We start from the raw sequence: 13,294 nt of genomic DNA on the forward strand, positions 1-13,294 counted from the left end.
TGAAGAGCTGCTTTAAGAACCATCTGCTGCTAATCAGAGGGGGAAATAAAGCAAAGAAAGGTAAATAGTTCAAAAAGTACACCTTTTTTCTAAAAAAAAAAAAAAAAAACTTTTTTTTTTGGTTATACTTTCTATGGGGGCTGTGTGTATTATGACACATTAATAAAGTCATAACTTTATAAAGTATTTATGAATGATTTTATAAACTAGCCTTTGTAAAATGTTACCAGAGTGCACAAAGAAAGTCACACACAAAGTTACAACTTATAAGACTTACAGCACTGTCTTCCACCTCCATGTTTTTTCTTCTCGCCTTTTTGCTACATAGCACCAAGAATTTAAAACAACTTACACCTCGGAGTGTGTTATAGATGTGACCTTCATAAAAAGTGTTACTCTTGTTTTTTTTTTTCCAAAAGCATTTGATCATCAAGACAAGAACACCCTTAACCTTTTAAGGCCAAATGTCTCAGAGGCACCAGGTTTGTGTCATTTATTTAAAATTATTTATTTATTTTTTTAACAACAGAGGCATTTTTTTTTTTTTGCTCTCCTGGAAGTTCAAAATAAAAAAGTTCATCCTACGAAACAACTGCAAACATTTTAAACATGGTCCATGTCAGCTAATTCATTTTTAATTAGGATATTTTACATGAAGAACACAACATAGAAAGAAATCTAGACATGACCCTTGGACATGTCAAGTGCGCTTCGTGTTTCACTATGTCTAACCGGACAGCCGCTGCCAATTATCATGGATGAGCTTAAAAATGAAGAAATTAAAAGTAGAGCAAGTCTAGACTAATAGTCTAGTGCATTTTCACTTCTAAACTGACATTACCCTCGTTTTTTTTTTATTTGCTGATCTATTTTTAATTCGCAAAGAAAGCTTGGACCTGCTATACAGTAAAGGTTAAAAGCTTTCTAATCAGTATGTCTAAAATTGTTAAGAACTACCTTGCATTCTTTGTTTGTTCGTAATTCTCTCTGCTTTATACTTTCCTAGTATATTACGCTTTTTAATGGACAAATGGAAACCTTGACCTTGAGGCTAGTTAATACTCAACACATTTCTGAAGTGTTTTATTAATAGTTGGACTAGAGTCCATCAAAACATAACCCTGTCCATTTTGCTACCTCTTTCTCTTCACTTGCCATCCACTTAAAACACACACTGTAACTTTCTAAAGGCTGTGAACTTGTAGCATTCAAATTGCTGTCAGCGGTGTTCGAATTACACAGCGGCTTTCGGGGGAGCCCTATTCTCAGGTCTGCACCATGACTTCTCAAGTACATATAATACATATAAGTGCACGGCAGAGCGGTCAATAACTGGGTTACTGTGAAAAACACTCAAGTATTACTACTGCAGGAATTTAATACCATATAACCAAAGTACCAACAACATAAAAATCAAGCAAAAAATTTTAACATGCTAGACAAACAACATAGAGAAAATAACATATTTTCAATTTCTGTTTTCTCAATTAATGACCTACAGTCCATTTAGATACCCTGCCCACTCAATGATGAAGAGTTCAGGTGGTAATCTCGAGTGCATTGCCACCATGCATGAAAGCCACAGCAGAAGTAGAAACACAATTGTGTTAATTGTTGGGGTCTGATATTCAGAAAATCTAAAGTAATCCGTGACTTAAACATACAACATTATTTATATTTTTTAAATGTATATTAGGAACTTACGAAAAAAGAAAATGTAACCTATGAATCAAAGTGGACAACTTTTAAAACATCTCTTAAAAATTGCCCACTTTATACAGTATATTTCAGGAACTTATGGAAAATAAAATATAACCTATAAAAGAAAGTGGACGTTTTTTTTTTAAGCGCCTAAATGTCTTATCAGAGGCTTTCAAGGGAGCTCATGCCCTTTACAAGCTACCCTTAGCTCCCCCGTAATTTAAACTATGGCTGTCAGTTTTAAACTGCCTGGATGAAATTCATTTCATACGTGCATTTAACCAAAAATAATACTAGACCTTTTAGAAGTATTAATTTAGATACTGGAACCAGGTGTTAGCAACATCCAGTCCTGAAGTGTTAAACCCTAAAGTGCCAAAATGTGCAGTTCCTCAAATGACCACTGGGAGATCTCCTAGTGGTCACTTGAGGTGAGTCACTTTTCACTGTAAATCACACAATGGTGCTCTTCACATAATTGTGCTCTTCACCGAGCTCCTTGTTTAAATGCCCTAGTACAAAAACCTATTTTGGTCTCCATAGCTAGATTTCCCATTCCTAACAAATGTACAGGGGGCAATTTTTTATGTAACTCATTAATTAAAATTAGGTTAAGTCTTAAAATTTTGCCTAATTACCAATTTCCCAGTTGGAGAGGCAGCTACAGTGGGGGTGTCGAACCGCTAGCTGTCTGCTATACATCACTTTAGCTAACCAGCTAACAGGAATCAATGTGGTTTAACTTACCGCAAGAAATGTAGGAGTCGGTGTGTTCAGACAAATGAAAAGTAATGCTAGCATATTTATTAATGTTAGCCACCTTAGCATTTTAGCTAAGCTTATGCTAGTCTAGCTATTAGGAATTAACCAAAGTTTATGCTGAGTCAGCTCCTGCCAAGATAAATGGACGGATGGTCGGTCCAGTTTGGACAAACCCTCTGTGACGTCTTGTATAGGCTTGGTGAAGAACAATTTTTAACCTCAACTGCAGGGTCTCTGGTTGTCACCATGTTGCCCTTCCGTTGTGTTACTATGCTTGCTATTGGATATTTGAAATTTCCCATGGGATCAATAAAGTATCCATCCATCCATTCATCCATCCATCTTGGATGGACCCTGGTTAATCCTTAATTGTTTAATGTGGTGGAACAAACAGAGCCTAGCTGCTGGTTGAAACACACCTACTTACCTCAGTCACCACAAGATAGCTGGATTAGCATTAGCTTAGCTAAAATGCTAAGGTGGTTAACATGAAAAGTACTGTAATGCAAGCATATAAATAAATTTTTCTGAACACCTTAACTGTACAGTCTTTGGTACCCGCATGTCATACTATGTGATGGTCATGCAATATCATGTGATTTGCAACCGTCGCACACCTGATCCATTCACTTCTGCACTTAGACATGTTTAATGGTCATGCTCAGGCACTTTCCTCTGTGTCACGGTCTATAGTAAAAACACTGTTTTAAATGCGATAATACTGTGTAATCTTCACATTCATTGCCAGCACCACATGGCACATCCAACATAACCAGAGCTAACTAAAATGCTAGAAGACATTTTGTATTGGCATGTATGTCATTCATTTCAGTATTAGAGCTAAAATAAAACCAAAAACCTCTGAGGAAAAAATGCATCCTTAGTTTAAACACCAACCGACTTTAGAGCCTAGATTGCTGGACTGAATCTTCCTCAAGTCTATCGTTTTATTTAAATAAATGCACTTAGAAAGTGGGAGTGTTTACGCATGTGTGTATGTTTCCAAATGTGAGCCGACAGCATGCTGTATTGTATGCTACATGCTTCCCGTTCCCAATTCTCTGCCTGGCTTTTGCATTCATTCTTGTGTGACTAACACATTGTCTCTGTGGCACCATTATATTCCAGCAACTCAGTAAAGAAGCAGAAGGCTTTCTTAGATATTTTGCTCCATTTGAGCTCGCCTTTAATTGCCTGCGCCGTATCACATGAGGGACTTTCTCGGCTTGTCGCTTCGAGTTCATCTTTACTTCCCGGCCCACGATGCAACAGAGGCGGTATGTTTACAGTGATGACACTCAAAAGCAGTAATATAAACCCTCTCATAGGAGCGTGTGCATATGCTCTCTCCTGTAAACCTACAAAATCAAAAACCCAATGCGGGTCTTTCTTTTACACAGCACGGTGATTATCAAATCTCTCTCGTACTCTCAAACACAAATTGTCCTCCAATACGTACATTAATCCAGTTACTTTTTAATGGCTGGTTCAGCATGTTTCAGACTAACAATTATTCAATACATCAATGATTTCTTCATATTTCTTTCATTAAACATTTAAATATTAAATGACAACTTAAGTCCAAGAACCGTTGTTAAATTTAAAAAAAAGTTTCAGGCACGATTTGCTAGTTAAATTCTGCACAAGGATTTACAGAAGACCTTGCAATATGTTTCATTCAGGGTTTAACTAAAAACAATTGTTCTGGTGGAATAGTGGTGAAGGACTGATTTTTAGTTTTAGAAAGCAAATTGTTTTCTCTTTCACTGCCAGCATCACTCTCACCCCTGCTTATAGTTTATCTCTTTAGGAAAAAAAAAAAAAACACGACCACACGAGACCCATGAGGCACAGCAAATATTTTATTGGAGGAGGCTGTCAAACTGAAATCTTATGAGAAAAAGAAAGACCATGTTAATTAAAACTGAAGTTTGGACACTGGACTTTAGCTGGTTTATCCTGGTCAGGGTCATTGTGGTTTAACTTGGCCAATCGCATTAGATACACGCAATAGACTATAAATATCACTAAATAACTGACTGAGGTTAATGCAAAACTAAGCTGATTAAGTTACTATGTTTTTAATATGTTACTGAATGTATATGAACGATTTAAAAGATAAATTTAAGCCATTTAAATGATTAACATTATAGCGTATCTACAGTATATAAGAGGCCCGGCCAGAAAAAGACCAGCCTTTACCCATGTTTATTTATGTAAAAATCAGGGGAGTGGTGGCTTAGGTGGCTGAGCAGCCGAAAGAATATTAGTTAGTTATCTAATCCTTCAATAATAGAGCAGCAGTGCAATGCACACCAAAACTGGTCAAGCTTGGACAAATCCAAATGACTAATCCTTTATTGGAAAGTTTAGCCCACTGTTGCTTAAATTTCTGTTTTGGGTTGTTTAAGAAACCTAGTTATATCCTAGCCTATCTGCCTTAAAGGTTGACCTTTGTGGCATCTGTGATGCTTTTCTACTAACCATGGTGGTAAAGAACGGCTATCTGATTAACTATTCCCTTCCTGTCTGCTCGAACTAATTATATTTTATTTTGACCTTACTCATCAAAAATACATTTCCACACAGAGAATTAAAGCTCAATATATTGTATACTCACTAATACAGCCACTACATAAGGACACCTTGATATTAGTGGGTTGGACACACGTTTGCCTTCAGACGTGCCCTAATTATTCATGGCAGAAATTACACAAGATGCTGGAAAGAATTCCTTAGAGATTGTGGTCCTCATGGACATGATAACATGTCACAGATTTGTTGGCTGCACATCCATCATGCAGATCTCCCATTCCACCACATATACCACACAAGGTGCTCTGGTGACTGTGGAGGCCATCTGAGTACAGTGAACTCATTATCATGATCAAGAAACCAGATTGAGATGATTTTAGCTGTGTGACATACTGTAGCACGTCATCCTGTGGTCATAGAGGGATGCACATGGTCAGCAACAATACTCAGATATGCTGTGGCATTTAAACAATGCTTACTTGGTACAAAGGAACACAAAGTATGACAAAAAATATCACACCACACCATTACACCACCAGCAGCTGCTTTCAGGCAAAAAAGATCCATGCTTTCATGTTGATTAACACAAATTCTGGCACCCCGTGTGGTCTTCATCTGCTGTAGCACATCTACAAGGTTTGACGTGTTCTTCGGCAATCAGCCTGAAACAGTCTGGCCATTCTTCTCTGACCTCTGGCATCAATCAGGTATTTTTAGCCATTTACTGGACCTACTATTCACTCACAGAGCATTCAATGTAAACCCTAGAAAGGCTTGTGTGGGAAAATCCCAGGAGATCTGCAGTTTTTTAGAAATACTCAGACTATGTTCAAAGTCTCTTAAAACACTTTTGTTCCCTATTCTGATGCTCATTTTGAACGTCAGCAGATCGTCTTGATCATGTCTACATGTCTTAGTACATTGAGTTACTGCTCTGCCATGCGATTGGCTGATTCGATATTTGCAATAATGGGGATTCCAATAGGTGTGCAGACTATTGTAAGAAAGAGTAAAGGTATAGGTCTTTCTTTTTATCATTCAAATGGCCGGCGAGTGTACTGTACAGTATAGATAATTTAGGGAGTATCTGCAGTATCCTCTATCAGCTATGCAAGCAAAGTGCTTTAGAGGCTGTGGGAGGTGAAACCAGTGAATATTTGAAATGGCTGGTAATGAGTGTTGTCAGAACATGACATTCATTCCATGGGGTTCCAAAGTTCCCAGAATGTAGATGAGCACTTTCTCCCTACATTACAACAACTAGCAGTGCAATCTGGGATGCCATTAATGTTACAGTGATTGCTGTTGAAGTGTCTCGCTACTAGAAAGAAGAAATCCTTTATACTGATGGTAGGAAAGTGCTCGACAAAACAATCATCCACTCTCCTCTTGGTTTCTCCATTGTATAGCTGATTGCATCTCTTTTGCAGAAGAGACAATAAACAACTTATGCATGAGAAGTGAGGAGTCACAAAAAAATAAAAATGTGATTAAGTGCCAGTGTTAATAAACTTGCTTGTGGAACATCTAGAACAGCTGCATGCAAGAGTGCTTACTGTCTAACTTTTTTTGATTGAGGGTGCAGGTACTACAGATGTTTTGTGTATGTTGTATGTGTATGCATTTTCTGTTTCTATACGTTTTATATTGTTTCTAAGCTACTATTCGAATGTAAAAATAAATGTAAAATTAAATGTAAAATAAGAATGCAAAATTAACATACAGTACTGTTGAAATAAGTACTAACAGGCTGCTTTTATTGGTTTAGTTATTTCTCGTGTTTAGTTATTTACTGTATGTGCATTATGTGTCTAGTTAAAGATAGACATTTATATTTAAATAATGTCAAAGGAGAGGGAGTGCTGTTGTACTGAATATCAGCATGACTGTGATCATTTAGTTATGTCATGTGTTAAACTGTTCATGCATTATGTGTCTAGTAACAGATAGACATTTATATTTAAATAATGTCAAAGGAGAGGGAGTGTTGTTGTACTGAATATTAGCACAGCTGTGATCACAGACGACAGCACAATCTCGAGTATATTGCACCAAGTTGTAATCTGTTGATAACAATTCTGCAAAAGCAATTTACTCCAGAACTTAAGGACCACTGCCGTGCACATTTAAGTGTTTTCCCTGCTCTATCATGCCCACCTCAATTAAGGACAGGCTGTTAATTTGCAGATTAGTTCAAGCAAGTGTGCATGGAGGTTAAAAAACACTAATGTACTGTAGCAAGACCAAGTTAAGAAGCACCTTATTTTTTCTCATCAAAAAAGATAACTGTTATAAATAAAGATAATTGTTGTTATAATGCATATAGCATACAGTAGACGTTAGAACACCTTTAAGCAATATCACTGTACCACTTTACAGTAATTGTATATCTTCAAAGTTAAATAGAACTATAACAAATCCTAGCACACCTTTCTGTCAGTACTTTTTTTTTTTTTTTAAGATTCTTTTTCCCCCCCAACACTTTGTATGTTCAACTTTGCTTTTGATAACAGACTCACTCCTACTTGGCATGGAGGATTCCAGTGTTACACAAAGACAGTATCTGAAGAGGTGTTCTACTATTCTACAGGGACTTGTTTTTATTATTATTTCTGAAGCTCTTTGCCGAAGGGGTTGTGTTGCTCTACCTTTCTTTTTAAAACACCAGAAAGGTATTCTACTGGCTTCAAGTCAGATGACATATTTATTCAAGCCAGGTCACAGTTTCACTTTTTCGTTCTTTAGAAACTCTTGGCAGCATGCTTTGGATCGTTATTATGCTGGAATCTTCCTCTTCAGATAGGTTCCTGGAGAATAGGACTCATCGTGTCAGCCAGACGTTCATGGTGCCATCTATAAATGTCATCTTCTCGGCACCTTTCGCACTCACGCAGCCCCGTATCATCACACTCGCAGCTCTTCACTCCACAGCTTGATTCTCAGGACAATGCATTTTCTGTGGTAGCCCTGGCCGGGTTTATTTTCAAACACGCTGGACTCCATCTGAGCCGAAGTAATTTATCTTGGTCTCATCTGACCGAAGAATGTACTCCCAATATTCATCAGGTTTCTTGAGCAAAGTTTAATCTTGCAATTTTGTGCCAGAGAGGAGGGATTTTAATTTTTTTTTTATTCAATGTCCTTCAGATTGTCTGAGATGTCATAGAAACTTTAATTTCCACTGATAACCCTGTTTTTCAGAGCTAGATTGTGCAAGTAGATCACAGGCCTTGGCACCACTTAAGGGGGGGCACTGTGGTGCTGATTAGTGCCACTATGAGTGGTTCAAAACACCCTAAATAAAGCTACTACTGTGTTTCAACTGATTTTTAGTTGATCACCGATTTTACTTTATCCTTTTTCATCTTAGTGAAGTTTCATAATCATAATTTTCAATGTTCCCTGGCATTCTTCGCCATGCGTAACCATGATGCAGACATGCACGGATGGTTCTGATGTTTATAAATAATTTGATTTCCATTCATGCATTGGGTTAACTGAAAATCAGAGGTGTGCATATTTTTCAATTGAGCTGTCAGTAAATAACGAACTTGGCCGAGGTGGCTCAGAGCCCATTGCAGTCGTTTTCATGAACGTTATGCAGTGGAACACATGATTCCTGAAAATAGATGGTAACTTGTAGGTAACTTGTGGAAGAGACCCATCTGTCTATAAGACATTATGTATCACAGTAGATATTCTACATAATTTAAAAACTAAAGAGCTCCAGGACCGGATACTTCCTGCTCAAGTGAAGTTTATCTTTAGTCATGTGACATCTGAGATTATGATATTATCTGAATATAAACAACTAGAAAATAGGCTGAGAAAAAAAAACGTAAGCGAAAATAGTAAGTTTAATACGATTTTCTGACATTGAAAATTCAGGCCATTCTGAAACATTTAGCCAATGATTCATGTCAACAGGTTTAAGGTTCAGTATTATGCAAATATGAAATGCAAATGCTAAATATAAACATACATCTTAAATGTAAATGTTCAAATGTGAAAGCTAAATGTTTCATTCATATGCTAATTGCACTTGCTCTCTATGAGTTTTGCGTGACTGGGAATAGAAAGCTCTATGGCGCTGCTGGGACTGTCTTCGTTATGCTGTTGCTGGATTTACAATATATATGATGTCTACAATTAATATGAAGATTTATATGAAATAGGTATGTTTATGATGAACTGAAACTCAAAGCATAAATATTTGTAATTTATATCATATAATATATCATATAATTTTATATACTGTTCATTCTATATACACAGAGGGCCCAGGGAACTTTGGGCATGAGCCGCCGTACACCCTGGAAAGGGTGCTAATCCATTGCAGATATATTTGAAACTCTTATATTCATTGAAGAATCTATTGTCTGTGACAAAAGCAAATAAAAACCCTAACCTCAAATAAACACCTTGACAAAAACACAGCTAAAATACAGTTATCACTGAGCACAGTAACCTTGCTCCAGTATAATTAAAACAAAATACACCCTTTTGTGTGTGGAAAAAAACTTTTTTTTTTCTTTCTTTTTTTTGTAGTTTTTTTTATAGGTTGTAAAGAATGTTTGTCTTAAATTAGTTGTGCCTTTAGGGAGTTTCTGGAAAGACTCACCAGCAGGTGAATTATTAGAACCCAAAATGGGAACACCAAGAGAAGTATTTAATGCTTGGTCTAACTAACACTAGATATATAGATATAACACTAGATATATAACTAACACTAGATATATAGATATAACACTAGATATATAAAACACACTAGATTTTTCTCCAGTAAATACAATTATAAAAATATTCTTTTGCATGGCAATTCATGTATCACAACACTGACTATACAATCTTTATGTTTTTTTATGTATTTATTTATTTATTTATTTTTATGTATAGTATACGTTAGCAATTGAGGTGGTAAAATGTTGCTGTTTCTCTATAATCTTACAAGTGGTGAGCTCTAAACTACAGTATTTACACATTGCCAGGCAGCACAGCACCTTGTTTGGTACGAGTAAATTATTTGCTAAGTTTATTTAGAATTGTAACAAAATCTGAAAGAAAAAAACCTATATTGGATCAGGATATTTATAAAATCGTGATACTAACATAATTACAATACAAACTCAATCTGCAACTGGGTGTCGTGACAGTAGCCTCTGGGGCGTTTTCCTGGTTATTTTTTTATTCCTACAACGAAAAAAAGTGTTCTAGAAATAGAAATATTAATAGAAATAGCAGGAATAAGCAACTGGAGAACTCCTTCAAAGTGAAAAAAAAATCATTTGGCATGGTTTACTTTTCACCATCATTATTAGAATGATCACTTCATCCACTGCACATCTCATCAGAGTGTTATGAAGCTCGGATCATCTGCTTAACAACTCTTATATTAAGACCCATTATTATTTACATTCAGGGCATTTTCATTTCAATCAGTCCTTCCTGCTGCGCTCAAACACCTGATTCAGTTCATCAGCTAATGATCAAAGTCCTCATTACGCTTAATGTAGTGATGAGAGCGTACCTACTGCAGAGATGAGATTTAGAGAACTCTGGCCTGAAGCCAACACGGTCTCATGATCGCACATCAGTTCTTATTGGCAGAAAGTAAACTGTTACAGAAACTTCATAATTTTAGCATGAGTTTAAAGCAAGTTGCAGATTTAGCAGCTGTAGCTGCTTCTATGACTAAAGGTGCTTTCACACTATGGTCTTCAGCATGGATTTCAGGACGCTTAACCCCAAAGTTGGGTTTGTTTGCGTAATGTGAAAGCTCTATGAACATACTGTTCCTGGGTACGGATCAGTATGCTGTGGTTGGTTGGTCTTGAGCATGATACAGTATGGAGCGTGAAGGTTGACTTCCTTTTACACTTTTTCTCTTTGTGTCCATTGGCAGCTTGCAAAACAACTAGGTGCATACTGCCACCTGCTGCATTGGAGAGTGTAAACATGCAGTTGTATTTAAGTATGGAACAATAGAACAAATGTGAAAATGTGACTTTCAAATGTGACTTTATCTCTGCAAGTGGTACAGTATGCCATTCATGTCGTTTGTATTTTTTCCAATACTGTTGTTTTTTCAGTTTGTGAGTATTGAAGAATATAAGACCACACACTTCATAGGATTGTACAGAGGAACTGTTCAAGACATTTTGATTTTTTTTGTTACACTGTATTTTTATAGAACTGGAAAAAATCGAACTAATTGCCACTTGCGCTTTCAGTGTCAACATCTTGCATAGTCATAAAACAAGAATGGTTGTCTTCTGCTTTGTCACTTCTTATTATAAATGTAAAGTCAGTAATTAAGCTCATTTCCAGTATGTTTTTGTGGCCAAAAGATGAAAAAAAATGTTCCAAGAATAAAGACTTTTTCTTTTTTTTTTTGAATGATGTGTTGAGTCAGTTAAAATCACAGCCAACTGCGGCATAAATACCTTCAGGAAAATATATCAGAAAACCATGACAAAGCACATCTATTTCAAATCTGGCACAGCAGGTTGGTGCAGGCCCTCATAACCATACTCAACTGACAAATTCCTGCTGCAACCTTCCTAGTTTCTTACCTTGGGACCAGCACTGGGGTGTATGGGGCGTAGTGGTAAGGGTCTTGCCCAAGGACCCAACAGTGGCAAACGGCCTTGGCGGGACTTGAACCCCTGACCCTCCAATCAGCAACTCAGATGCTCAACTGCTTGAGGTACCACTGCCCCATTTTCATTACTATATATATATATATATATATATATATATATATATATATATATATATATATATATATATATATATATTTTTTTTTTTTTTTTTTTTTTGTGATATGGCTGAAATGTTTTTATCTACAGTCATGTGATAGAAAGAAAGATAAGTCAGCACATTTTCCAAATTAAAATTGTACCAGTGGGAAGATTGGTCTTTCACACACCGCTCGAGTAAGTGAGATCGACCTGATGGACGTAAAACTCAGTATTTTACATTGTGGCACATGTCTTGTAACAGGTGTATGTCATGTTTCTTGGATGCATTTATATGAAAATTTAAAGACAAAAATTATAACTTATGCCTTAAGTTTTTTTTTTTTTTAACAATGCAAAAACACATTTAAATAATCACATTCTTATGAACTTTATGGCTTTGTAGATCATACTTATATATATATATATATATATATATATATATATATATATATATATATATTATATACACACTACCGTTCAAAAATTTAAGAACAGTTGCAAATTTCTTTTTTTTGTTTAGTGATTTATTTTCTACATTCTACAACAATACTGGGGATTTCAAAACTATACAAAAATTTTACTATATAAAAATAACACATATGGAATTAGGTAATTACGTTACAACAACAAAAACAACAGTTAGTTGTTATTTTAAGACACAGAGGTCAGCCTTTCTGTAATAGTTGCAAGAACAATATTGTCAAGTGCATTTGCAAAATCCGTCAAGCACCATAATGAAACTGGCTCTCATGAAGGCCATCCCAGGAGGGCGAGAACAAAAACTACCTCTGCCGCAGATGAGAAGTTCATTTAGAGTTATCAGCCTGAAAAATGACCAAATAACAGCACCTCAGATTAGAGGCGTTATGAAGTCTTTACAGAGCATAAGTAGCAGAAACATCTCACCATTAACTGTTCAAAGGAGATTAATGCATTTTTTGAATGCCTTCAGCATTCCTTTACAATGTAGAAATAAATAAAAATCAGGAACCATCATGGAGTTAGAAAGTGCTCTAAAACTTTTGAACGGTAGTGTATATATCTATATCTATCTATCTATCTATTTATCTATCTATATATATAAAGAGAGAGAGTAAGAAGAAGAAAGACAGAGAAAGAAAATAAGTGAGCTTGCTATATCTCAATGAGCTCACTTTAGCTCTAAATGCTAATCTCTCTGTATCCCTACACCGATTTCTCTAAAGCTCGGCTCTGCCTTGGCTCCATGCCTTTAGCTGGGTTTTGCGGACTCTGCGGAGCCTAAGTGCCTTCATTATGTCATTAAGTCACTGTGAATGGGGCTGGATGGAGAATAATGGCTGTGCTGATGAAATAGCATGGGGAGCTTCTCTCCACGATGCTCTGATGAAGCGGAGAGAGCAAAGAGAGGAGCCGACACACTCTCTTGCCCACATGCGCGCACTAATATCGCTGCATTTACATTCAGCAATAACAACACCTGGAGAGCGTAATCATTTTACCGTGTTATTTTTTTTTTAAAGGTAATCCAAAATGATTTAATGACTCATTCTGTCTCATTCTCTCCCAGACTCTTT

General features: G+C 36.3%; 1 protein-coding gene across 1 annotated transcript in view; it reads right to left on the reverse strand.

The window, feature by feature from the left end:
* Window positions 1–13,294, reverse strand: part of LOC128512981 (ephrin type-B receptor 1-B) — a 355,486-nt gene that overhangs the window by 241,322 nt on the left and 100,870 nt on the right. The gene's annotated exons all lie outside the window — the stretch shown is intronic.

This window comes from Clarias gariepinus, chromosome 25 (genome assembly GCF_024256425.1).
Source record: "Clarias gariepinus isolate MV-2021 ecotype Netherlands chromosome 25, CGAR_prim_01v2, whole genome shotgun sequence".
In the NCBI taxonomy this organism is placed as follows: domain Eukaryota; kingdom Metazoa; phylum Chordata; class Actinopteri; order Siluriformes; family Clariidae; genus Clarias; species Clarias gariepinus.